This window comes from Pan paniscus, chromosome 22 (genome assembly GCF_029289425.2).
Source record: "Pan paniscus chromosome 22, NHGRI_mPanPan1-v2.0_pri, whole genome shotgun sequence".
Classification (NCBI taxonomy): domain Eukaryota; kingdom Metazoa; phylum Chordata; class Mammalia; order Primates; family Hominidae; genus Pan; species Pan paniscus.
Window position 1 is genome coordinate 35,246,819 of NC_073271.2, and position 27,234 is coordinate 35,274,052.

Consider the following 27,234-nt stretch of genomic DNA (forward strand, 5'->3'; position numbering starts at 1 on the left):
CATGAGATCTGATTATTTAAAAGTGTGTGGCACCTCCCCATTCTCTCTCTCTCCTGCTCCACCATGGTAAGACGTGCTTACTTCCCCTTCACCTTCTGCCACGATTCTATGTTTGAGGCCTCCCAGTCATGCTTCCTGTACAGCCTGTGGAACTGTGAGTCAACTAAACCTCTTTTCTTCATAAATTACCCAGTCTCAGCTAATTCTTTAGAGCAGTGTGAGAATGGACTCATACCTTGGCTGGCAGATGGCCATGCCCTTGCTGTTTCCATGATTATCCCTTTGTGTCTCTTCCTCTTCTTACAAGGATGCCACTCATATTGGGTGAGGGCCTACCCCAATGGCCTCATTTGAACTTAATCACCCTTTTATAGACTATCTCCAAATATTGTTACAGTTTGAGCTACTAGGGGTCAAAACTTCAACATATGATTTTTTTGTGGGGGTAGGGGGCACAATTCAGCCTGTAACAGGTTTTTAGATAGTATGTATTTTTAGATAGTAGGGAAGAGGAGAAGAAGATCAGTTTGCTGTGGACCTAAGAATAGAAGACGTCAGGCTGGCTTCTGATCCTAACCTCCTGGGGGTAACTTAAGAACAGATCTGTAAAAGCAGTAAACCTTGCTTCTGGTTTGTCAGCCCAGCCCCTGAAGGCAATTTGCTTCCTCATCCTGGTGCTTTACCCGGAGTGGTAAGTCATGCAGACGCAACACGGTTCTTCCTCACCATCAGAGAAAACACACCAAGGGCCTAAAGAAACAGGAGTAGCCCTAAGCAGTGCTTCCCTTTGGTTAGATTTCTTTATAAAATGTTTGCATTTTAGTGGCCAGCACCAAAAGTTTAAGAAACGGAACTTCCAGATGCACCAGAGAAAGACCAGGAATGTGGCTATAAGGTTCAGATAAGCACGTGAGATAGCACTCAGAGAGCTGCTCTTTGTGAATGCAGGGTCATCAAGATGCTGAGAACCAGGTGCTGTCAGCAGATACCACACATAAGGCCCAAAGGGTCTCCTCAAGCACCTAGAACAGCAGCCCAGAGGAAATGCACTGGTGAAGATTCCCCCAATCAAGAGAAAGGAGAGAGTCAGACACACTGTTTCCATCATTTGGGGAGATGTTATATTCAATTTGCTGGACAGAGAGGACAGTAAACAATCAGATAGAGCTGGGGACTCTAAAATCCTAGGTAGAGTCTAATATCTCCACTGTTGGATGTGGCAAGAAACAACAACAAAAAAAAAACTGTTTAGAAGTACCAGTGGGGCAGAAACTGTCAAATCCCTCAGCTCCACTGCCTTTGCCTCCTGGGCATAGAACAAGCTTGCGTTTCCCATCCTCCTCTGCACTGGGGGAGCACGTGTCTATGTCCAGCCAATGGAATGAGGGAGGAAGTGAGGTACAGTGCTGCCCAGCTTGGGACATTGGCAGATTGTTTGCAAAATGGCTTCCATAATTCCTCTTCCTGTTTCCTCCCACACAGTTCCTGGTTTAACCATGTGATTTGTTTTGGCCAATGGGATAATAGTAACTGTGTTAGAAGCAGAAATTGAAAAAATTTTCCAATTTTTTTCTTTGGGCTTGCCCTCTTTTGTGGCTGGAATTCTTCTCCTCCATGTGAACAAGTGGAGGCTGGCATTCTGGAACAGGAAGCACAGGGACAGAGGCCCAGCCATCCCTGCTGAAGCCCTGGATAAGTGAGCAGATTCATTCTAGACCAGCCAGCCTCAGCTCGGCCAGCCTGACCACAGCAATCACCCAGGAAGTCCACAAAATTGTGAGAAACATTATGTATTTATTGTTTTAAGCCACCAAGTTAGGGGTAGTTTAATGAACAGCAAAATAGCCATAAAAACTCCTGCACAATCTTCTATGTTTGCTCCTTCCCCATCTGCAGAGAAAAAACTCTGAAGATCTGGGGGAGGGAAGAGCTAAAACATGAAAAAAGCCTAGTCCCTGAGTGACTGTGTGGAGCAGAGTGTCCCTTTTTCTCCCCCACGCCCCCAACTCACACAGAAATATAACATGAGCAAGGAATAACTTGGATTGTGTCAAGGCCCTGATATTTGAGGATACTCTGTTATAGCAGTCAGTCTACTTGGTTAATGTACTACCCACTTCCTAGAAACTGAAATCTGCCAACACACTTGTGGAATGGTCCATATTCCCAGACTACCGCCACTGGTAGCTAAGAAGAATCCTCATCCTCAAGACTTGACTCTGTGCAGCCTCTGTGTAACTCTCATTCACTTTTCCATACATTCATTCAATAAATACTAGTTGCTAAGAAATGCCAATCACCTGGTGCCAGCAGCCAAGACAAGAGTGGTCCCTGTCCTTAAGGCACTTGTAGTCTAGTAGCAGGCTAAGGAGGGGAGGACAGTCACTAAACAAATAATCCCACTGCAGGCTCCAGGAGGAGAAGGAAGCCATATCTATTTTGCATACAATTGCATCTGCAGCCCTCTGCTCGATGTAAGGCACAAAATAAGGGCTTAATAAGTTGTTGCTGAATTCATAAGCACAAGTCAATATTTAATTACAAATGGTGATACGAACTGTGAAGGAAAGTTTAAGGAGCCAGGAAAGACTATAAAAGGGGGGATCAGAAAAGTTATCTCTGAGGAAGTAACACTTAAGCCAAGAGCTGAAGGAGGGAGAAGGAAAGGAGGGCAGAAGGGAGCCAATGAATAGTAGAGTGAGAGACGCTTTGAGGCAAGGGAAATAGCTTAGGCAAAGGCCCTGAAATATAAAGAGCCTGCTGCTGAGTTAGAGCAACCAGAAGACCAGCATGGCCACACCATGGTGAGTGAAAGAAGTGGGATAAGATGGCGAGAGCAGTAGATAGGATCTGTTACATAGATCCCTGTAGGCCAGGTTAGATTTATGTTTTAACAGCTTTGTTGAGGTATAGTCTACATGCTAAAAAAAGCTTATCCACTTTAAGTGTACAGTTCAATGAGTTTTGATAAATGTATACTGTCATGCAACCACCAACACAATCAAGTTTTAGAACGCTTGAATTACCCTCAAAGTTTCCTTCATGCTCTTTTGCATTCAGTCCAGATCCCTACCTGACCCCAGGCAAACAAAGGTCTGCTTTCTGCCTAATTCAGCCTTTTCTAGAATTTAATAAAATAGATTGATACAGCGTGTAGTTTTTATGCCTGGCTCTTTTACTCAGCAAAATAACTGTTTAGATTCATCCATATTGTTGTGTGTATCAGCATTTTTTCCCCTTCTATTGCTGAGTAGTATTCCATCATACGGACATGTGACATTTAGTTTGTTCATGCACCAGTTAATGGACATTTGGATTGTTTCTGCTTTTTGGAATGCTACTATATGCATTTATGTACAAGTCTTTTTATGAATATATGTTTTTATTTCTCTTGGATAGATACCTAGAAGTGGAACTGCTGGGTCATATGATAAGTCTAACTATGTAAGAAACTACAAAACTGTTTTTCTGACAATTTTGCATTCCTAGCAGCAATGTTTGAGGGTTCCAGTTGTCCCACATTCTTGTCACAACTTGATATTTTAATTCATTTTAATTGTTGCTACTCTACTAGGTCTGTAGTAGTTTCTCATTTGTGGTCATAATTTGCATTTTCTAAAGACCAATGGTATTGAGCTTTTCTTTTCATGTGTTTACTGGACATTCCCATATCTTGTTTTGTGACATGCCTCTTCAAATCATTTCTCCATTTCTATTGGGTTATTTTTCTTATTGAGTTATAAAAAGCTTACCTTTTTATTGTTTGCTTTTGAAGTCTAATGTATACATTGTTTTCCTTTAGAATTCACGTTTTAATTACTATTGTCAGTTTTTGAAGAACCATGCAAGGTGATTACAGTGGGTTTTTTTGTTGCTTTATTTTACATTATTTTTTATTTTTATTTTTGGTCCAGGGAGTACATGTGCAGGTTTGTTACATAGATACATTGCATGCTGCTGAGGTTTGGTCTTCTAATGATACCACTGCCCAAGCAGTGAACACAGTATCCAATAGGTAGTTTTTCAAACTCTTCCCCTCTCCCTCCCTCTCCTCTTTGGGAATCCCCAGTGTTTATTTTTCCCATCTTTGTGTCTGTGTATACCCAATATTTGGCTCCCACTAATAAGTGAGAACATACAGTATCTGTTTTTCTGTTTCTGCATGAACTCACTTAAGATAATGGCCTCTACCTGCATCCATGTTGCTGCAATGGACGTTATTTTGTTCTTTTTTATGGCTACATGCTTTTTATATCTTATCCAAAAAAACTCATCTTATCCCCCAAATCATAGATTTTATCCTATGTTTTCTTCTTAAAGGTTTATTATGTATCTCTTATGCATAATTTGTTTAGTTTATTTATTACTTATTTTTTATTTTTTTATTTTGAGATGGAGTCTCGCTCTGTCGTCCAGGCTGGAGTGCAATGGCACGATCGCGGCTCACTGCAGCCTCCACCTCCAGGGTTCAAGTGATTCTCCTGCCTCAGCCCCCGAGTAGCTGGGACTACAGGTGAGCACCACCGCACCTGGCTAATTTTTGTATTTTTAATTGAGAGGGGGTTTCACCATGTTGGCCAGGCTGGTTTCGAATTCCTGACCTCAGGTGATCCACCCACCTCGGCCTCTCAAAGTGCTGGGATTACAGGCATGAGCCACGGCGCCCCGGCAATTTGTTTAGTTTCATAATCCATTTTGAATGTATTCTTGTGCCTAGTGTGAGATATGGGTAAAGGCTTATTTTTCCCATGTGAATATTTTATTATTCCAGCACCATTTATTGAAAAGATTATCCTTTTTCCTGTTGAATTACCTTGGCACCTTTGTCAAAAATCAACTGACCATATATATATCTAGTTTTAGATGTTCTATTCTGTTCCTTTCATCTATGTTTACCCTTATGACAATCCCATGCTTTCTTATTTACAATAGGTTTAGAGTAAACCTTTAAAATCATATAATTTAAGTCCTCTGACTTTTTCTCTTTTGCAATTGTTTTAGCTATTCTTTGCTTCTCCGTATAAATTTTAGAACCAGCTTATAATTTCTAAAGAAATTCTTGCTGGGATTTTCATTGGGATTGTATTGAATCTACAGACAAATTTGAGGATGACTTCCATCTTAATAATATTGAGTATTCTAGTTCATAAATATGATATATCCCCCATTTTATTTAGATCTTTTAAAATTTCTTTCATCAATGTGTTTTAGATTTCAGAACATAGATCTTGAACTTCTTTTTGTTAAATTTATTCCTCAATTTTTTTGTTTGAATGCTATTGCAAATGGAATTGTTTTATTGTATTTTAGGAGTGTTTACTATCAATATATAGAAATACAATTAATTTGTGTATATTGAGCTTGTATCCTATAACCTGGCTAAATTCACTCATTAGTCCTGGTAGCTATTTGGTAGATACATTAGGAATTTCTACAAAGATAATCATGTTATCCACTAATAAGACAATTTTACTTCTTTCCAATCTGTATGTCCTTTATTTCTCTCTTTCTTTATTGCACTTGCTAGGATATCCAGTACAATATGCATAGACGTGGCAACAGTGGACATCTTTGTCTTGTTACTCATCTTAGGGAGAAAGCAATCAGCCTTTCACCTTTAAGTTTTGTGTTAGCCATAGCTTTTTGGTGGATGCTTTTTATTATCTACAAATCCTCTACTATGAGGGACTTATCTTCTATTGGTTGTTTGCTGAGATTTTTTGTCATAAATAGATGTTGAATTTTATCAAATACATTCTCGGCATCTATTAAGATGATCGCATGTTTTATCTCCTTTATTGTATTAATACGGTGTATTGCATGAATTTTATTTCTGGGATATACCCCACTTGGTGACTGTATATTATACTTTTTATGTGTTGCTAGATTCAAGTTGCTAATACTTTGTTAAGAATTTTTATATCATATTTGTCTTAGTCTGTTCAGCTGCTATAACAAAATACCTTAGACTGGGGAATTTATAAACAACAGAAATTTATTGCTCACAGTTCTGGAGGCTGGAAAGTTCAAGATTAAGGCACCAGCAGATGTGCCTTGCAATGTTTGGAGAGGAGCCATTCCTCATAGATGGCGCCTTCTGTGTTCTCATATGGCAGAAGGGCAAAAGACTCCCTCCTCAAGCCTGTTTGATAAGGACGTTAATCTCATGACCTAGTCACCTCCCAAAGGCCCTATCTCTTCATACCAATACATTGGGGATTAGATTTCAACACAAACTTTGGACAGACAAGAACATTCAGACTATAGCAGTGTTCAAGAGGGACAATGAGTTGTAGTTTTCTTTTATTGTGATGCCCTTGTCTGACTTTGTTATCAAGATAATACTAACAAAAAATGAGCTGGGAATTTTTCCTTCCCCCTGTTTTTTGAGAGACTCTGGGTGAGATTAGCATTGGTTGTTCCTTACATGTTTGATATGCTTGACAGGACTCACCCATAAAGCCATCTGAACCTGAACTTTTCTTTGTGGGAAGGTTTTTAAATATGAACTCAATTTTTTTTTAATTATAGGGCTATTCATATTTCTATTTCTTCATGAATTCTATTTTTTTTTTTTTTTTTGAGACAGTCTCGCTCTGTTGCCCAGGCTGGAGTACAGTGGTGCGATCTCGGCTCACTGCAACCTCCGCTTCCCAGGTTCAAGCAATTCTCTGCCTCAGCCTCCCGTATATCTGGGATTACAGGCGCCCACCACCACACCTGGCTAATTTTTGTATTTTTAGTAGAGACAGGATTTCACCATGTAGGCCAGGCTGGTCTTGAACTCTTGACCTCATGATCCACCCACCTCAGGCTCCCAAAGTGCTGGGATTACAGGCATGAGCCACCGCGCGCGGCTATGAATTCTATTTTCTATTTGTTGTTTGCCTTGTTAGGTTTTGGATTTACTTAGGACTTTGTTATCCCTTTCTTCCTTACTGTGTCTCCCTTTTGGAATGAGAATATCTGTCCTATGCCTGCCCTGCCATTGTATTTGGGAACACATAACTTGTTTAATTTCATAGGCTCATATGTGCTTCAGGATGAATCATAGTTTGAGTCTCACTCATATCTGCTTTAGATGATATTTAGATGAGACTTTGGACTTTGGACTTTAGACTTTTGAGTTAAGGCTGGAATTATTTAAGACTTTTGGGGTTACAGGGATGGAATGAATGCATTTTTCCTGTGACAAACAAATGAATTTTGAGAGGCCTGGAGCTAGTATAGACCCTTTTAGGGCTCTGTTACACAAGACTGTCCCATTTCAGATGTCAGTCACAAGTCTGAGCGGCCCAAACTTCTGACCAACCAGCTATCAATCGGGGGTTCCCACAACCCCTTCCTTGGCTTACATAATTTGCTAAAACTGTTCACAAAGCTCACAAAAAGGAAACATTTGCCTATGTTTACCAGTTTATTATAAAAGGTACAAGTCAGGAACAACCAGATGGAAGAGATGCCGAAGGCAAAGTGTGGGGGAGCAGCGCAGAGCTCCCGTGCCCTCTATGGGTGCACCACGCTCCCAGCACCTCCGTGTGTTCAACTGAGAAGCTCTCCAAATCCCGTCTGTTTAGTATTTTTATGGAAGCTTCATCACACAGGCATGAACAATTAACTCAATCTCCAGCCACTCTCTCCTCCCCAAAGGACGGGGATTGAAGCTAACAAGTTCAAAGCTTCTCATCATGGCTTGGTCTTTCTGGTGACCACTCCCAATCCTAAAGCTATCCAGGAGCCCACCAAGAGTCACCTCATTAGAACAAAAGAGGCTCCTATCACCCAGGCAAATCGAAGGGACTTATGAGCTCTGTGTCAGGAACTGGGGTCAAAGACAAAATGGTAGGACAGAAGATGCTCCTAGCACCCGTACTATTCAGGAAATCATAAAGGTTTTAGGAGGTCTGTGTCAGGAGCCCAGGGATGAAGACCAAATATATATTTCTTACTATATCCAAAATCACAGAATACCTCCAGGCAGGAAGCCCACAGATCACCATTCTTAGCAAATGCTGTAGCAGTTTCATGAGTAAACTCTTCTCAAATGTTGCCTTGTCTTTGATCATTTTCTAATGGCCTGAAATGACTGTCTTTAATCATTTTGTCGATTTTTTTACTTACTTTCTGCCAAGGGAAATCCCTTGACTTCCTCATACAACCAATACCAGAAGTAGATCCCCCAGGTTTTACTCCATCTAGACCAGGAAGCCACTAAAAGGAGTCAAGCTGCAAAGTACCAGGAATCAGCTTTCTATTCCTATATGCTCACTGTGCCTACTGTGGGAGCGTCAGTTGGTAGGAGACAGTTCCAGTTAGAGGCTTTCAGCGGCAGGTCCCAGGAAGCAATGAAAGAGATACGTTGTCAAGTAACTGAAAAGTCCTGTGCAGCTTGGGCCAGATATTCGTGACATCCTTCAGAACAGCAGCTCTGAGGTGCCACTAGATCTGTCTCACGGTACTGTCTTGGTCCTCAAGCCCTCGTGGTAGTGAGAGGTCTGTCAGTAGCTTCTAGACTCTAGAGGCTTCCTCACTTACATCCAAGGAGAGGGAACTTCTCTTTCCTCAGCCACTGAACGAAAGCCTTGGGCTTGCCTCTGCTTGGACTGATATGCTCACTCCTGAACTCATCACCATGGCCCAAGGAATTCAATGTGCAGACTGGCTTTTGCTGCTCAGGTTCGAGCCCACTCAAGCCCCGTAACTAGGAATGTCTGGGTCCTGTTAGGAAAGGGGAGCGGCTGCATGGAGGCTGAGGAGGTGGTCTGGGAGGCCTGCTCCAGGGCACAAGAGAGGAGCCCTGATCTCACTCTTCATTACTAAATGTAGCAGGTGGCTTGGGCTAACCTAATGAAATTCCAAGCACTGGGTGCCTTAAACAAACAGAAAATTATTTTCTCATAATTCTGGAGGCTGGAATTCCAGGATCGAGGTGCCAGCAGGGCTGGTTTACGGTGAGGCCTCTCTCCTCATTGGCAGAGCGCACCTTCTCCCTGTGACCTCACATAGTGTTTTCTCCGCGCACCTGCAGAGAAAGGGCTCTGGTGTCTCTCCTTCTTCTTCTAAGGATATCAGTCCTGTTGGATGAGAGTCCCACCCTTATGACCTCATGTAACCTTTGTTACCTCCTTACAGGACTTTCCTTCAAATACTGTCACAGTGGTTGTGGTGGGGGACATAATTCAGTCCATAACACCAGAAAAGGGGCAAAGCTTTGCAACTCCGCCTGCCCTACTCAGTTCTAGCCAGCAGAGCTGCAGAAAGATCACTGATGAGACTGAACTCCAGCCCAAAGGTTCTGCACTGGCCCTGACAGGAAAGGAGAGAAGGGAGGGTCACACATCCCAGCAGTTCTATTATATATCCCATTCAGCTAAGATGGAAGACTTGGAAAAATAACTGTCTCATTGGTAATGAAAGGATTAGGATAGTGGTTGTCTGCTATGACGCAAATGCAGTAGCCACATCCCAAGAACTGTGCTTTTAAGCTCCAAAGCAATCAAAGTCAGGGAAAAATGGTCATTGAAAATGAAAAATAAAACCATGTCTGAAAAATAACCCAGACCCGGTGCAGTGCCTTACTCCTGTAATCCCACTGCAGAGGCAGGAGGCTCACATGAGGCCAGGGTTTCCAGACCATCCTGAGTAACATAGTAAGACTCCCTCTCTACAAAAAATTTTAAAAATTAACCAGGTGTAGTGATATGTGCCTGTAGTCTCAGCTACTTGGGAGGCTGAGGCAGGAGGATTGCTTGAGCCCGGGAGGTCGAGGCTGCAGTGAGCCATGATTGCGCCGCTGCACTCCAGCCTGGGTGGCAGAGTGAGACCCTCTCTATAAAAAACAAAAAGTAAAGAATAAAGAATAACCCAATATTAAATCCAGGAAATAGGAACTTATAAATATGATTGGACTTTCCCTCCTGCAATGTGTTGACGTGTTAGCCCCAAGGACTGTTCTCCACATCACGGAAGCATGGATCCCATACAGCCCCCACCCCCTCTCTCGGCATCTTCTTCCCCATTCTCCCCAAGTGCTGAATGCAGGATGTATCCTTCCCTGACTGCAGAAATCTCTCCGCACCTCCTTATCCAGGCTTGCCCTGCAGGACAATGGTTCTTCCTCCTAGACACGTCACCATCCTGCTGTCCACACAACTCCCAGCCTCCCAGAGGCCTCAGGGAACAGAACTGTCACCCTGAGAGATGTCCACCCGACAGGAGCCTCTGTGGCTGGAGACGTGCAAGCCAGGTAGTGTAGATTCTCACTATTCATCATAGTGACCGTGTAGAAGTCACCACGGACACTGAATCGGGAAACACTGAACCTCTGCTCCACGGGGAAATATGTGCATATATTCAGTATGCACATATCTCACACACATAGAGTCAAGATTAAATCCTAAGACAACGCACCCAAGTAGATTCTATTTTATTTTACAAGAGAAAAAAAAATGAGGTTCAGAAGAGTTAAGTGACTCAGCAGAAGCTGCCCCACTAACAGGTGCCAGAGTTAGGATTTGACCCTGTCCAACTGGCCCAGAGCTGGAGCTTCCCTCCCATCTCCCCCTCCAGGCCATCTATGTATGAGGCTGAAACAACTGGGCAGAGTATGGCCTGCTTCAACCTCAGGTGGAAACATGCGTATTGGGGACCTCAGAATTTTCACTGTTCTGTGTGTGTCTACTCAAATGACCACTAATTGTCCCAAAGTATTGATTTGGAGGTTACAAATAAATTTTAGCAAATAGGTAAATTTTCAAATATGGAACGTGCAACTGTACTTTTCTGCCACCATGTCATAGCCTGAACAAAAATCAGCCTCGTCAGGATGGACAATCTGTAAGGGTGGCTGCCCCGAGTTTGCTCATTCAAAGCTAGGACCTGGGTGTCAGACCCAGGCATCTACCAGGTTGGTTCCTCACTGCTATAGCTTGAATGTCTGTCCCTTCTAAAACCCGTGTTGAAACTTAATCCCCAGTGTAACAGTATCAGGAGGTGGGGCCTTTAAGAGGTGACTGGGTCATGATTCACCCATTTATGGATTGAAGGATTTGTGGGTTATCATGGGAGTGGACAGGTGGCTGTATAAAAAGAGGAACAGACCTGAGCAAGCACTCTCAGCCCCCTTTTCATGTGATACTCTGAGCTGCCTTGGGCCTCTGCAGAGGCCCCACCAGCAAGAAGGCTCTCACCAGATGCAGCCCTTCAACTTTGGACTTCCCAGCCTCTAGAACTGTAAGAAATAAATTGCTTTTACAAATTACCCACTCTCAGATATTCAGTTATAGCAACAGAAGATAGACTAAGACGCTCACTGACCACAAAATACAAGGACAGAAACTGCATCCCTTGCCCATCACTGCCTCCTGAGCAATTGGAAGTAAGCACATGCCAAAGAGTAGACAGAGGAAAATGAAGGATCCAAATCTTTAACTCAGATCTTTAATCCTTGTTATAAAGATTAACAAAAGATTTGATGAGCATACCTGACTGCTCATTCTAAATTGAGATCCAAGGCAGACACATCTAAGAATGAAACAGAGTGGGTCTCCTTTTCATAATTCATTCATTTGGAGTCTGTATTATTAGTCCATTCTCACACTGCTATAAAGAACTACCTATGACAGGTTAATTTATGAAGAAAAGAGGTTTAATTGACTCATAGTTCCACAGGATATACAGGAAGCATGGCTGGGAGGCCTCAAGAAACTTACAATCATGGCAGAAGGTGCAGGGGAAGAAAGCATGTCTTACCATGGTGGAGCAGGGGAAAGAGAGAAAGAGGGAGAAGGGGGAAGTGCTACATACTTTCAAACAACCAGATCTCATGAGAAGTCACTCACTATCATGAGAACAGCAAGGGGGAAGTCCATCCCCATGATTCAATCACCTCCCACCAGGTCTATCCTTCAACACCTAGGGTTTACAATTTGACATGAGATTTGGGTGGGGACACAGAGCCAAACCATATCAGAGTCTTTTCCCCCTAAGTATGTAAGTAATCCACTCTCAATATTGAAAACTTTTTTTAAAAAAAAGTAAAAACAAAAAACTACCAAAGCTTTTTTTAACTTCTGACTTCTTACATTTTTTGCTCCTGTTTAATGAGTTCCCTATCACCTAAAAACAACGACTAAAATTTAAGCAAATATTCTTTCAATGTTTTTTTGCCCACAGCGTTTGCAGTGGTGACTGAGGCCTGTTTTCCTCATAAATCCCCGATCCCCATGCCTCCCTCTGGCATTCCCCAACCCATGCCATGTAAACAGATGACACCCCAAAGTCTGGAGAATAGGAGTTAAACTCTGGGCACTTAGTCCCAAGATGTGAGGTCTTGGTCTACACAGAAAGATGAGAAATGCAAGATCAGCCTGAACCAGTTCTTCCCATCCCCAGAGATGGGATTAAAGGATGTCTGGACAAAGAATAGGGAGACAAAGAGCACAGGTGTGTTGCTGGGGTCCCTGAGTATACCCCACTTTGGAAGCCAGGACTAGGCAGAGGGTGAGATCATAGAATCCCATGATCAGAGGACAGAGCCCAGCAAAGTGTCTGACCCCAGAGTTTGCATCAGACATGCTTATAATTGAATTATACAAGAAACAGAATGGGCTCCCTGCAGTGGGAGCAGAAGAAATACCTTCCTGTGGTGTCAAGAAGCTAAGCCTGAAATGGTCCTCACTGTCCCTGGACACCCCTCAGCAAGCCAAGCACATCTGAATGCATCCCTCTGTGGCAGAAATAGCCCTAAGAGGTCCCTGAGGTCAGCACTTGGAGAACATGGATCAGTCACCACAGTGGCAAGAATGGCCACAAGGCTGTGTTCATAGATGCCAACACAAAAGGTTGAAAATGAGCCTTCCCATTGTGGCTTCCTCAAGACTATTGCCCTGGGTCAGTCCCTGACATGGGAGCACACCCAGGGAAAGGGGCCATTTCTGAACTGGCAGAAATCTCTTCCTGTCATGGTGCAACGTGGGCCCGAAAGAGAAGCTAAAATCCAGTTATAGAAAAGTAAAGCACATGTATAGGGCCTCGGGTCTGGGGGCTGAGATTTGCACCCACTACTCACGTATCCAAACACATGACCTTTCTCCTTTTCAAAGATGGTACCCTCCTTAGACACAGTGTGTTCTGATAGTTCTAATTCCTACTTGCTGATAAATTCCTGAAAATCCTGAAGTGCTGGGGCTAAAATTCTGCTTCTAAACCGTGGGAATCCCCTGGGCTTGTTTTCTTTTCTCATGTTCTCCGCATGTGTCAGCGTCTTGTTTTGGGCCCGACTCCCAACTGCAGAGAGCCCTTACCTTTGCTTGGAGGCACATGGAAGGCAAAGTCTTCCGAGGCTGAGGGTTTTTTTGTTTTCTGTTTTTAGAGTGGGGGTCTCGCTCTGTCTCCCAGGCTGGAGAGCAGTAGCGTGGTCATAGCTCACTGCTTCAAACTCCTGGGCTCAAGCCATCCTCCTGCCTCAGCCTCCTAAGTAGGTAGGGCTACAGGCACACACCACTACACCCAGCTAATTTTTTTATTTTAAAAGAAAATTTTAGGTGGCTCACATCTGTAATCCCAGCACTTTGGGAGGCCAAGGCGGGTGGATCACTTGAGGTCAGGAGTTTGATACCAGCCTGGCCAACATGGCGAAACCCCATCTCTACTAAAAATAGAAAAATTCAGCCAGGCGTGGTGGCTCACGCCTGTAATCCCAGCACTTCGGGAGGCCAAGGCAGGTGGATCATCTGAGGTTGGGAGTTCAAGACCAGCCTGACCAACATGGAGAAACCCCCGTCTCTACTAAAAATACAAAATTAGCCGGGCGTGGTGGTGCATGCCTGTAATCCCAGCTACTCAGGAAGGCTGAGGCAGGAGAATCGCCTGAACCCAGGAAGCAGAGGTTGCAGTGAGCCGAGATTGCGCCACTGCACTCCAGCCTGGGCAACAAGAGTGAAACTTAGTCTCAAAAAAAAAAAAAAAAAAAAAAAAAATTAGCTGGGTGTGGTGGCACATGCCTGTAACCCCAGCTACTCAGGAGGCTGAAGCAGAAGAATCGCTTCAACCCAGGAGGTAGAGGTTGCAATGAGCCAAGATCACGCCACTGCACTCCAGTGTGGGCAACAGAGTGAGACTCCATCTCAAAAAATAAAGTAAAATAAAATTCTCTATGATGGGGCTAAGCTGAGAAGAGGTGGTTGGATATTTAGGAGGAAATGGCCTCTGGTGAGTTAGGCCTGCCTCACCCACCTTTACAGAATATTCTTCCAGAAGTGCTGGAGCAGAAGGACAAGAGACAGGACAGCAACTTAAAGGACTAGCAAGGTAGAAAGAAGGCTAGGGGTTTCTAGAACAGGAAAGAAGAAAGAGTCCCATGGAGAGAAAGAGAATTAAGTTTCAGTCAAAAATCTAAACACATCATGAATTAAAAAGTAGAAATGCTTTTGGGGTTATAAATAACATCTATGATTGCTGAATAAGGATTTCTTATCTCAAAAGTTCAACTCTTTCTGCGAACTTGCAATAACAATTGCACATTTTAATCCTTTAAAGCTCGCTGTGGCTATGAGCAATCAGATGTAAATGGCTGTATTTCCTTTGGAACAAGTACACTTTGAGCTATTTTGGTATCAGTAATGTTTCATATGGGTTTCACAATGTATAGACATAAATATATGAACAATCTCCCAGTTCCTATTAAGAGATTGAACAGATGGCCAAGTTATTAATATGTGGCTTAAACCCAGCACTCAGACGTCTGAGAACACGCATTGGATTCCTGAGGCGTCACAGCAATGCTCAGCAGGCTGGCTGCCACATGGTGGCCCAAGAAGCAGGTGCTTATTATAAACATCAAAGCCCCACATCTGACCCAATGGAGACACCCCTGTTCAGAGTACTTGCAAGGCAAGACCAACATGTGCGAGCTCAGAGTCCAGCAGTGGCCCATGGCCCCTCAGAAGGCCCTGGAGGTGCCCAAGCTCCACCTGCCCATGGACCCCACCGCAGGCCAGCTCTGGCTCAGTCCCTGGGGCTTGAGCCTAACAGACAGGGCAGGCCATGCTGTCTGCCCATTCTGGGGCCCCTGCCAGGCCCAGTATCTCCTGAAGTTGGAGGCATTCTGGGGCCAAAGAGAGAAGCCCAACATCTCCAGGGGTGAGCCGAGAAACCAACCTGGACTGCCAGAACTGCCAGGCCTGCCTGAAGGCAGGGGTTTTTCTTGGGTGGGTGGGTTGGCACGAAGTGTTTGCCATCGGGATTATCAGTCAGGCCTAGCCGGTAGAGCCGTCTGGAGTCTAACCTGATGCAGCAGGTAGACACTGCGTGCACTGGATGGCTCCTTGGCCCTCAGCAGCCTCAGTCAGAGGAACTGACGCTCCCAGAAGACCAGCTTCCAAGTACCATTTTGCTGTCTAAAGCACATTTCTGTGACAAGTTCTGCAACTTTCGGTGTATCTTACTCTTAGCAAAACAACTCCCAAAATCCTTAGTCTAACATGCTCTGAGCCACAGCCCAAATGACCTTGAATTTCCTTTCCAGTACAACTTGAGAGTAGAACTTAGAGCCATGCTCTATGAAGGCTCCCACCCAGTTTTGAAATTGATGCAGCAGGAAACACGTTCTGGACGAAGACTTTTGAATTCAGACAAGGGCGATGAGTGTCCAGAGAGCCAGGTACGAAGTTCACAGAAGCTGTGATCAGAACACACCCGCAGGACTTGGAGAGATCACAACTCAACAACCTTGTCTAACGCCAGTCTGGTTGGCCTGGTGCAAACTGGGCTGGCCAACGTCTGGCCCTCTATGCTGAGCCCACCCACAGTGACTTGAGATGCAGAGATTTGTGATGCCGGTATCTGCTGAGGCAGGGAATCTTGTTCTTTGGGGCCATTTCCCTCCCTGCAAAGTTGTTTCCTCCAGAAGCCCCAGGGTTTCTGTTCCTTCTGGGTTATTCCAGCTGTAGGGCCCCAGAACCATGGCATCCTCTGTGCCATCAGGGCCAGGGGGGACTCCATGTGCCCATAGGTGGTCTTCTATGCCGACGTCTGCTGCCATAATTCCTAGAGGGTCCAACTAGCCTTGGGCAAAGTCAAATCAACCAGCTGGCTCTGTGGGCAAAGTCAAATCAACCAGCTGGCTCTGCAAGCTCTGAACACAGAGCTGAGTCTGAATCCACTTCTTTCTTAACGTCCATGAGCCTTGGTGCCCTCGTCTCTAGGCCTGTTTCAAGGATGATATCAAAGGATGGCAGAATGCACCATCCCAATATGCCACTTTGGCACAAGGAACATTGACTCAAAGGAACTTAGAAAAACCGCAGGTCCAAGAAGAGCACTCTGACCCCAACCCCACCCACTTACCACTCTTTTTTTTCCCTAGAGGCAGGAAATAAAACTCCCATGTGAAAGGCACCCTCCCTTTAGCGAGAGGAAAGGATGATTCTTATCACTAGAAGCAGGGAGTCAAAGCTCCAGAGTATTTTGAACAAGCAGACTTTGTGAAATAACTCTTATCTTCCTTTCATTTCCCCACTTATCTTAGTTACTTTTCACAACTGCCTCTCTTTGTTCAACCCAGTAGCTAAGCACTTGGGTTTTGCCACTTCTTTGGGTCTTCATTTTCCTATGGGGACTCTCGTGTACGTGTAAAAATCTGTGTGCTTTCCTCGTGTTAATCCTTCTTGTGCCAATCTGATTTCAAGGCCTAGCCGGGGACCCTAAGAGGATGGAAGTAGTTTTGCTTCCCCTACAATATGAAAGGACAAATCTAAAACTGTCTAGACACTATGTCTAGTGCACTGCAGGGAATTAAAAAGCATCAGTTTCCTTCTCTCCTGGTTAATCTCAGTAGCTCCTTTTTAGGATGGTGGCATCCACAAATGGCAATGAAGATGCAGGAAGGAGAGGGAGATTTTGTTTATATTGTTTGTCCTTTTTCCAAATAAGTAAAACTGACATTTCTGGCTTCTAAAATTATCATTTCCTACAAGTAACTACACTGAATTGGCTTCGTTGAAAACCTTTTATGTGCACTTTCTCTCACAGATTTGTTATAACGAAACCAAAGGCAATACAAATAAATCTGCCGATAACCCTGGATTACTTTTATTGTTAACAGTAATCAAAATGATCGCACTTTCATCTCCCTTCGTTTCCTTTTCTTAGGTGTTAATGAGGAGTGACATCACCCTGGAATTTCACTAAAGATAAAATATAATTTACAGATTATGCTGAGACAAGGCTTCTATTTGTGGTTAATGGAGTTCATTTAAACAGCGCCAGATTGTTCTTGAGTTAAAGAGGTCATCAAATAGGGGCTGGTGATATTTTTCATGTTCAAAATGTTTGTGGTAATTGTATATAATGTGATAGGAGTGGACCACAAATTGGATAACCAGTACTGAGGTATTCTAAAGTCAGATTATTAAATCAAGAAGCTACCCAGAATTAGATGGCATGGCATGCAAATTGAGTTCCTTCTGCCACCAAAGGCTCCCAGCCCAGTCTCATCTATCTAAGCTTTTCTTGAAGCTTGATTTATCAAAAGAGTTCCAATGCTGGACCCATTTCTCTACCCAAAACCCAGAATTCCAGGCAGTCATCGGTGCTCTCCTTCTCTTTCTCCTTTCATCTTTCTCTACATCCTCCTTCTCTTTGACCCTCTTCCAACCCAAATTAAGACTGCAAGATTTGACCAAGGCTGGTGGCTCACACCTGCAATCACAGCACTTTGGGAGGCCAAAGTGAGAGGATCACTTGAGGCCAGGAGTTTGAGGCCAGCCTGGGCAACATAGTGAGACACCATCAGCATGGTGGCACACATGCAGTCCTAGCTACTCAGGAGGCTGAGGTGGCAGGATCACTGGAGTCCAAGAGTTCAAGGCTGCAGTGAGCTATGATGGCGCCATGGCACTCCAGCCTTGGCAACAGAGACTGTCTTCAATTAATTAAGAAAATAAAAATTAAAAGACTGCAAGACTTGAACACAACTCAGGAACGAGTCTCCATTGGCAAAAACAAGATAGAAACTGGATTGGGTAATTTATCATGAATGGAATTCTGCATAAATGTCCTGGCTCACCGTTCTGGAGGCTGGGAAGTCCAAGATCAAGGTGCCAGCAGGTTTGGTATCTGGTGAGGGCTTGGCATCCACTTCCAAGGTGGTGAGGAATTAACTAACTCTCTTCCTCACATGGCAGAAGAGCCAAGAAAGAGCAAGAGGGGGCCGAAATTGCCCTTTCATAACACCACCAATCCCACCAATGAAGGGGTAACCCTTATGGCCTAACCGCCTCTTAAAGCTTCCAGCTCTTAATATCATCACAATGGCAATTAAGTTTTGACATGAGTTTTGGAGGGGACAGACATTCAAACCACAGTGCCACTTGTGTTCATTCTGCTTTTTAGTTTTCTCCAGAAACTACTAGCCTTCAAATTAGTAATTTACTGGCATGAATATAATTACAAATTATATACCTCTAAATAATTATTGATCTGTTACTCATGATTTCAGTATAAAGTATGCAATATACAACTCATTTGACCAACCAGTACATGCTAAGTCCAATGATTGAGCATCAATCCTCATTTTCCTTGGTGTATCAGTTGCACTAAACCCAGGTGAGCCATCCTTCCTGCTTCAACACATTCTTCACCAGGCTTCCAGGAAACTAGGAAACCATGGTTTCATCCTACCTCCCATGGGCTCTTCTCCATCTCCTGTCATCTCCCTGACCATGTGACACTGCAGAGCCCCAGGGTTCATCCCTTGGTCCTCCTTCTGTACTCATTACCTAGTTATCTCTACCAAGCCCACAGCACTGTATGCGATCTCTTCAGACAACTCCCATTTTTAGCCTCCCCAACTGCCTACTCAACAACTTCACTTGAATGTCTAGTTGACTTCTCAAACTTGATGTATACAAATCAGAATGTCTGGGTTTCTGTCTACAGCATACCCCCATCTCAGCTAAAATAACTCCATTCCAGTTGCTCAGACCACACATTTGATATCAATCTGGTTCCTCCCATTCATACCTACATCTGAGCTGTTAGCAAATCCTATTGGCCAGATTAATCAGAGTGGTTAATGGAATGGTATAGATACAAGGGGTGAATACTATTGGAATACAACTCTTCATGGGTCACTCACATTTCTGCATTTCTTGAGAGCAGAAGTACTCTCTCTTCAAGGCTGTTTGTATAGCAAACACTCTTAGAAGATAGAGATGCTATCTCCTAGATCAAAGGGCAGATTTCCTATGTGGTAAAATAAGAGAGAAAAGGGCAGGTTTGCTTGTCCATCATAAAAGATTTGAATTCCCTAAGTTCAAGGTTCCTCAGCTGTGACACAGAGCTCCCACCTGGACTCTCCATCATCCCTGTAGGACTTAGGGGACAAAGGATGCTGACAAAAACATGAAGCACACACTTCTTGCTGTCCTGTAAGAAAATTCTCTGTCTCTAACCCAGAAATGGGTGAAATCTGTCAGTCAGTTTGCAAGTAAGGCACAATCCCAGACCCTTCAGTTCTATGACTTTCGGAGCACAGAGTGGGCTTATAATTAGATACAAAGAAAGCTCACAATGTTTTTAAGGGTATTGTATTTCAGACTTTCTTCTTTCTATGGATAAGAAAGCTCCTCAGGTGGCAACAAAGGCCATTTCTTTGGAAGCAGGCATGGCATGTGATGAAAAAAAGACATCTCAGAAAAGAGCCAAGAATAAGACTGGAGAGCCACTGTCAGAGAACAGAAACTGGGCTTAATCAAGGAACATCTCTTGCTCCCAGAGTAGGAGGCTGGCAATATTTTCTCACTGAAATTTCAGAATTGTTATGGACCAGTGACTGCTCTATGTGTTCTATTTGTTCCCTTTTCAAATGGAAGCATTTATTGCAGACGACCTGCCTCTGTCCCACCATTGTGTATTAGGTTTGTAGAGTGTAGACAACTTGCCTTTTTAGTTTGTAGGTTTCTGTATCAAGAGAAGATGTGTGTGGGCCTAACCTAGATTACAGGATCCTGGACTTCAAGTCTGATATAATGACTGGATGAGACTTTGACTGTCCTAGAATTGGGATGAACATATTTTGCCGGTGGGAGGGCGTGAGTGATTGCGGTTAGAGGGCAGACTGTCCCTCACACCTATTCCTTTTCATGGTGCCTTCCCAAACTGCCTCTGGAGGTGGCCACACAAATGGCTTTGGCCATTGTGACCATGGGAAACTTGATGCAGAGGCTGGAAAAAGCACTTGCATGTTTCTGTCTCCTCTCTTGTTCCTCTACAATCACAAGAAACGTCTAGGCAGGTCTGAGCAGGCCCAGGCTCATCTGCTATGGAAGAAGAATGGCACATGGAAGAGGGTCACATTGTCCCAACCAAGACGATCCTAGACCAGCCAGGCCCCAGTTCATGGTTCAAGACACATGAACATAGTTGCATGAACCAAGATTAGTTGTGTATGGCCCAGACTAGCAGCAGCACCCATCCAACCTACAGACTCATGAGAAATAAATACTAGTTGTCTTAAGCTTCCAAGTTTCAGTGTGAGCATTAGGTAGTAACAGTTAATGAATAAGACAGATAATCATTTTATCTGTCTGGATACTTATACAATGATTTCTATTTTTTATTGATACATAATATTTTACATATTGATGGGGTATATGTGACATTTTGCTACATACATAGAATGTGTAATTATCCAGTCAGGATACCTGAGGTGTCCATCACTTTGAGAATTTCTCACTTCTGTGTGTTGGGAACAATTCAGGTCCTCTCTTCTAGTTATTTTAAAATATACAATACATTGTTAACTATAGTCTTTTTTATTGAATGACAGGACTTGTACCTTTTATCTAACTGTATGTTTGTATCTATTAAGCTAGTTCTCTTTATCCCTGCCCCCTCCTACCCACTCACTCTTCCCAACCTCTAACATGTATCATCCTATTCTATATCTCCATGAGATCAACTTCTTTAGCTCCCGCATATGAGCAAAAACATATGATGTTTGTCTTTCTGTGCCTGGTTTATTTCACTTATGACCTCCAGTTCCATCCATGTTACTATAAATGACAGGATTTCATTCTTTTTGTGGCCAAACAGTATTTCATTGTGTATATATACTACATTTTCTTTATCCATTCATCCATTGATGAACACTTACGTTGATTCCATATCTTTGCTATTGTGAATGGTGCTGCAATAAACATGCACGTGCAGTTATCCCTTTGATACACTGATTTATTTTCCTTTGGATAAATACCCAGTAGTGAGATTGCTGGATCATACGGTAGTTCTACTTTTAGTTTTTGAGACATTTCCATACTTTTCCAGTGTTTGTATTAATTTACATTCCCATCAACAATGTATAAGATTTCCCTTTCCTCCACATCCTCACCAGCATCTGCTATTTTTTGTCTTTTTAATAATAGTCATTCTAACTGGGGTGAGAGGATATCTCACTATGGTTTTGATTTGCATTTCCGTGATATTTAATGATATTGAGCATTTCTTCATATAACCTATTGGCCATTTGTGTGTCTTTTTTTTTTTTGAGAATTGTCTACTCATTTTTGGCTTTTTAAAAGATTTATTTTTTGTTGTTGTTGAGTTTAGTGCATATCCTGGATATTAGTCTCTTATCTGATGAAGAGTTTGCCCAATATTTTCTCCCATTCAACAGGTTGTCTCTTCATTCTGTTGACTGTTTCCTTTGCTGTGCAGAAGCACTTTAAATACAGTCCCATTTGTCTATTTTTTAGTAGTCTATGCTTTTGAGGTCACAGCCACAAAATCTTTGCCTAGACCAGTCCTAAAGTGTTTCCCCTATATTTTCTTCTAGTAGTTTTATTGTTTCATGTCTTATATTTAAGTCTATAATCCATTGTGAGTTGATTTTTGTATATGGTGAGATAGGGGCCTTGTTTCATTCTTCTGCATATAGATATTTAATTTTCTCAGCACCATTTATTGAAGGTGTCCTTCCCTATTGTATGTTCTTGGTGCCTTTGTCAAAATTCAGTTGGCTATAAATATGTGAATTTATTTCTGGGTTCTCTATGTGGTTCCATTAGTCTATGTGTCTATTTTTATACCAATATCATGCTGTTTTGATTACCATAGCCTTGTAATATATTTTGAAGTCAGGTAGTGTGATGCCTCCAACTTTGTTCTTTTTGCTCAGGATTGCTGTGCATACTCTGGCTTTTTGGTTACATACAAATTTCAGGATTTTTGTATTTCTGTGAAAAATGGCATTAGTATTTTGATAGGAATTGCACTGGATCTGTACATTGTCCTGGACAACATGGTCACTTTAACAATATTAATTCTTCTAATCTATGAGTATGAGATGTCTTCCCACTTGTTTGTGTCCTCTTCAATTTCTTTCATTGGTGTTTCATAATCTCCCTTCTACAGGCCTTTCACCTCCTTGGTAAAATTAATTCCTAGGTATTTTTTTGTAACTACTGTAAATGGGACTGCCTTCTTTCTCAGCTAGTTCATTTTTGGTGCATAGAAACCCTATTTTTGTATGTTCATTTTCTATCCTGCAACATTACCAAATTTGCTTATCAGCTTAAAGTGTGTATTTTGCTTTGCTTGTAGAGTCTTCTGGTTTCTCTAAATGTAAGACGATGTCATCTGCAAACGGGGACAATTTGACTTCCTCTTAAAAATCTGTATGCCTTTTATTCCTTTCTCTTGCCTGATTGCTCTGGCTCTACCTCCAGTACTATACTGAATAAAAGTGGTAAAAGTGAGCATCCTTCCTCGTCTTGCTCTAGTTCTTAGAGGAAATACTTTCAGTTTTTCCCCACTCAGTATGATGTTAGCTGTGGGTCATATATAGCCTTTATTATGTTAAGGTATGTTTCTTCTGTACCTGGTTTGTTGACAGCTTTTTATCATAAAAGGATGTAGAATTTTATCAAATGTTTTTTCTGCATCTATTGAGATAATCATATGGTTTTTGTCATTCATTCTACTGTTGTGATGTATCATGTTTATTGATTTGTGTATGTTAAACCATCCTTGTGTCCTTGGTATAAATTATACTTGGTCATGGTGTATTATCTTTTTGGCATCCTGTCGAATTGTTTGCTAGCTTTTTGTTTTGTTTTGTTCTTTTTGAGAATTTTTATGTCTAGGTTCCTTAGAAACACTGGCCTGTAGTTCTCTTTTTGTGTGTGTGTCCTTGTCTAGTTTGGTGCCAGGGAAATGGTGGTCTTGTAGAATGAGTTGTTTTTTCTTTGATTTTTTTGCAAGAGTTTGAGGAGAATGGGTATTAGTTCTTCTTTATGTGGTTGGTCAAATTGGCAGTGAATTCATTCAGTCATGGGCTTTTCTTTTTTGGGAGGGTTCTCATTACTGAGTTAATCACACTGCTCATTACTGATCTGTTCAGATTTTCTATTTCTTCTGGAATCTCAGTAGTTGTATGTTTCCAGCAATTTATCCATTTCCTCTAGGTTTTCTAGTTTGGTAGTATATAGCTATTCATAATAGTCTCTGATGATCTTTTGTGTTTCTGTGATATCAGTTGTAATGTCTTTTTCATTTCCTTTTTGGGTCTTTTCTTGTTTAGTCTAGCAAGGGGTTTATCTATTTTGTTTATCTTTTTGAAGAACCAACTTCTTGTTTCATTGACCCTTTCTACGTCTTTAGTCTTTATTTCATGTAGATTTGCTCTGAACTTTACTATTTCTTTCCTTCTAATTTTGGGTTTGGTTTGTTCTTTTCTAGTTCCTTGAGGTGCATCATTGAATTGTTTCTTTGATATCTATCTACTCATTTGATGTAGGTGTTTATTGCTATACACTCTCCCCTCCTAGAGCTCCTTTTGTTGTGTCCCATAGGTCTTGGTATGTTGTTTCTATTTTCATTTGTTTCAAACATTTTATTTCCATATTAATTTTTATCATTCAGGAGGAGCATATTATTTAATTCCCATGTATTTGTATAGTTTCCAAAGTTCCTCTTATTTCTATTTTTACTCCATTGTGGTCTGAGAAGATACTTCATATGATTTCAATTTTTAAAAATTTGTCAAGACTTGTTTTTGTCCTAACATATGGTCTATCCTGGAGAATGTTCCATGTGCTGATGAGAAAAATGTGTACTCAGCAGTTGTTGAGTAACATGTTCTACAAATTATCTGTTAGATCCATTTGGTCTAAAGTCTAGTTTAAATCCAATGGGTTTTTGTTAATTTTGTCTAGATGATCTGAGACTGAGGTGAAGTCCCCAACAATTATCGTGTTGGAGTCTACCTCTCTTTTTAAATCTAGAAATATTTGCTTTATAAATCCGGGTGCTTTAGTGTTGGGTGCATATATTTAGTTGTTATTTCCTCATTAGATTGATCTCTTTACTATTATATAATAACTGTTTGTTTACTGCTTCTGGCACAAAGTCTGTTTTATGTAAGTACAGCCATTCCTGCTTGAGTTTAGTACCATGTTGACAAAGGGATGCATAGAGAGTTGGTAAAGCATGATTTCTGGGTGTCTGTGTGAAGGTGTTTTGAGAAGAGTTTAGCATGAGTCTGTGGAGTGAGTGGGAAGATTCTCCCTCAATGTCAGCAGGAACCATCCATCCACTGGGGGCCCAGGTAGAAAAAGATGAAGAAATGGTGAATTCTCTCTCTCTCCTGGAGCTGGGTCACCCTTCTTCTGCCCTTGAACAGGACATCACAACTCCAGGCTCTCCAGCCTTTGGACTCCAAGACTGACACCAGTGCCCCTCCCCAATTACCCCAGGCCCTCAGGCCTTTGGCCTAGGATTGAGACTTACACCATCAGCTTCCCTGGTTCTGAGGCTTCTGGACTTGCACTGGGCCATACTACCAGCATCCCAGGGTCTCCAGCTTGCAGACAGCCTGTTGTGGGACTTTTCAGCCTCCATAATCAAGTAAGCCAATTTCCCTGGTATCTATATAGATATACAATCATGTTTTGCTTACCAGCCTGAAAAATGTATCGCTAGATGAGTCTGTCATTGCATAAACATCATAGTGTACTTACACAAACCTAGATTCTATAGCCTACTACACACCTAGTCTATAAACATGTACAGCATGTTACTGTACTGAATATTGTAGGCAACTGTAACACAATGGTGAATATTTGCATATTTAAACATATCTTATCATAAAAAAGATACAGTAAACATAAGGTATAAAAGACAAAAACCGGCACACCTATATAGGGCACTTACCATAAATGCAGCTTGCAGGACTAGAAGTCACTCTGGGTGAGTCAGTGAGCGAATGTGAAGGCCTAGGTTATTACTGTCCACTACAGTAGACTTTATCAACACTGTACACAGGCTACACTAAATTTATTTTTTTTTAATTTGCTCTCCAATAATAAATTAATCTTCGCGGCCTTTTTTTGTTGTTCACTGTGGCATCCAGTTTCTATTCACAAAGAAAAAGCTCCAATGCACCTTTTAATTTTTTGAAAAATTCCTGATATTACAGAACTAAATTGAAATGTATTAACATCTCACTCTGACATTTTCATAATAAACAGAAAAATTCATAAGCCAAAAAACAAAAACAGGGAGTGCTGGTCACAGTGGTTCATGCCTGTAATACCGGCACTTCGAAAGGCTGAGGTAGGTGGATCGCTTCAGCTCAGGAGTTTAAGACCAGCCTGGACAACATAATGAAATCCTGTCTCTCTGAAAAATACAAAAATTAGCCGGGTGTGGTGGCATGCACCTGTGGTCCCAGCTACTTGGGGGTCTGAGGTGAGAGGACTGCTTGAGCCTGAGCGGTCAAGGCTGCAGTGAGCCATGTTTGCCTCACTGTACTCCAGCCTGGGCGACAGAGCAAGACCCTTTCTCAAAAAACAAACAACTACAAAAACAGGGGGAAACTTATATTGCTAAATACAATCTCAGCGTCAACACTGGAACAGAGAAAGGAATTAAAACACCTTAATTAAAAAAAAAAAGGGTGGATGACAGGCTGGCACAGTGGCTCATGCCTGTAATCCCAACACTTTGGGAGGCCGAAGTGGGAGGATCATTTGAGCTCAGGAGTTCAAGACCAGCCTGGGCAATGAAGTGAGATTCCATCTCATTTTTTAAAAAAATAAAAAATAAAGGAATGGATGAGTGTTAAAAACCAAAAATGTAAAACTATTTAAAACCTGACATGCCTGCTTGTTCAGAAACTACAGATGGATGATGGGTGGTGGTGAACAGCAGAAAGGGGTTATAGTACGTGAATCTGCATTGTTCTAGCTGTTCCCCATGCCACTCATCCTAAGGTGAGCCGGACATTGATTAGCCATTGAGCCAGGCTAATGCTGGCAGCAGATCCAGTGATGGTAACCTGCCTATCAATAGATCCTTCCACTGGGTTCACAATTTTGATCTACGCTGCAGACATCTGATAGATCTCATTTATTCTGGTGCCTTGACACCTGATTATGCAGCCAGTATCATTTGGAATGGTGTTTATGAGAAGCGGTCTGAGCAGATGCATCCAAACCTGCACTGAACCCCAGCGTTGCTATCTACTGTAGGAAAACTAGATTGTTGCATTGTCAACTGGTGCAGCTTGGTCAACTCTAGAAGTGGTCCCTCCAGGTCACAGTTGAGGCACATGGACGAAGTGGTGTGCAGAAAGAAAGCTCACACTGTCGCTGCCTGTGCTGTACCTGTCCTGATCACCTGCAAAGATCACCGGAGAATTGGACAGCTTGGACCAGTATGGGATGGCCATGCGTTTGGGGGAGACTCCAACATGATCACACAGACCTGTCCAACACACTCAATGATGGACTGCGGAATCCCAGCGATAGTGATGGCTCAGTCAGCAGCGTTGGGGAGCATATCCCCTGCCACCTGGACCTGAGCCCTGTACTCTCTCGTATTGCCTTGATCTTGCAACCACCTTTTCCAATGAGCCACACTGACTAGCAGGGACCACCAGCATCAGGGGGTCTACCGGCAGCTGTGCTATTGGTCACAGAGCTACTGATATCCTCTTCCAATCTTGCTTTGAAGATGGCACTAGTGGGTCCAGCCAAGATGATAATTCTCTCAGAACAACTCCCTTCTGAGATGCTGATACATGCACCACTCTCCTCATGCATCTTAACTGATTCTCCTCTTTCTGATGATACTGCCAACTTCCTTTCCATGCATAAGTAGCCAGGTGGTGAGAATGACATTTAATCCAATTTCAATCATACCAGTGTCCATATCAAGCAGGGCTATGGGGAG

At 42.5% G+C, this 27,234-nt stretch overlaps 1 protein-coding gene and 1 pseudogene across 2 annotated transcripts in view; both read right to left on the reverse strand.

The window, feature by feature from the left end:
• Window positions 1-27,234, reverse strand: part of PSMG1 (proteasome assembly chaperone 1) — a 168,952-nt gene that overhangs the window by 118,259 nt on the left and 23,459 nt on the right. The window lies entirely within an intron of this gene.
• On the reverse strand, window positions 21,221-27,213 carry LOC100984263 (poly(rC)-binding protein 2-like; annotated as a pseudogene).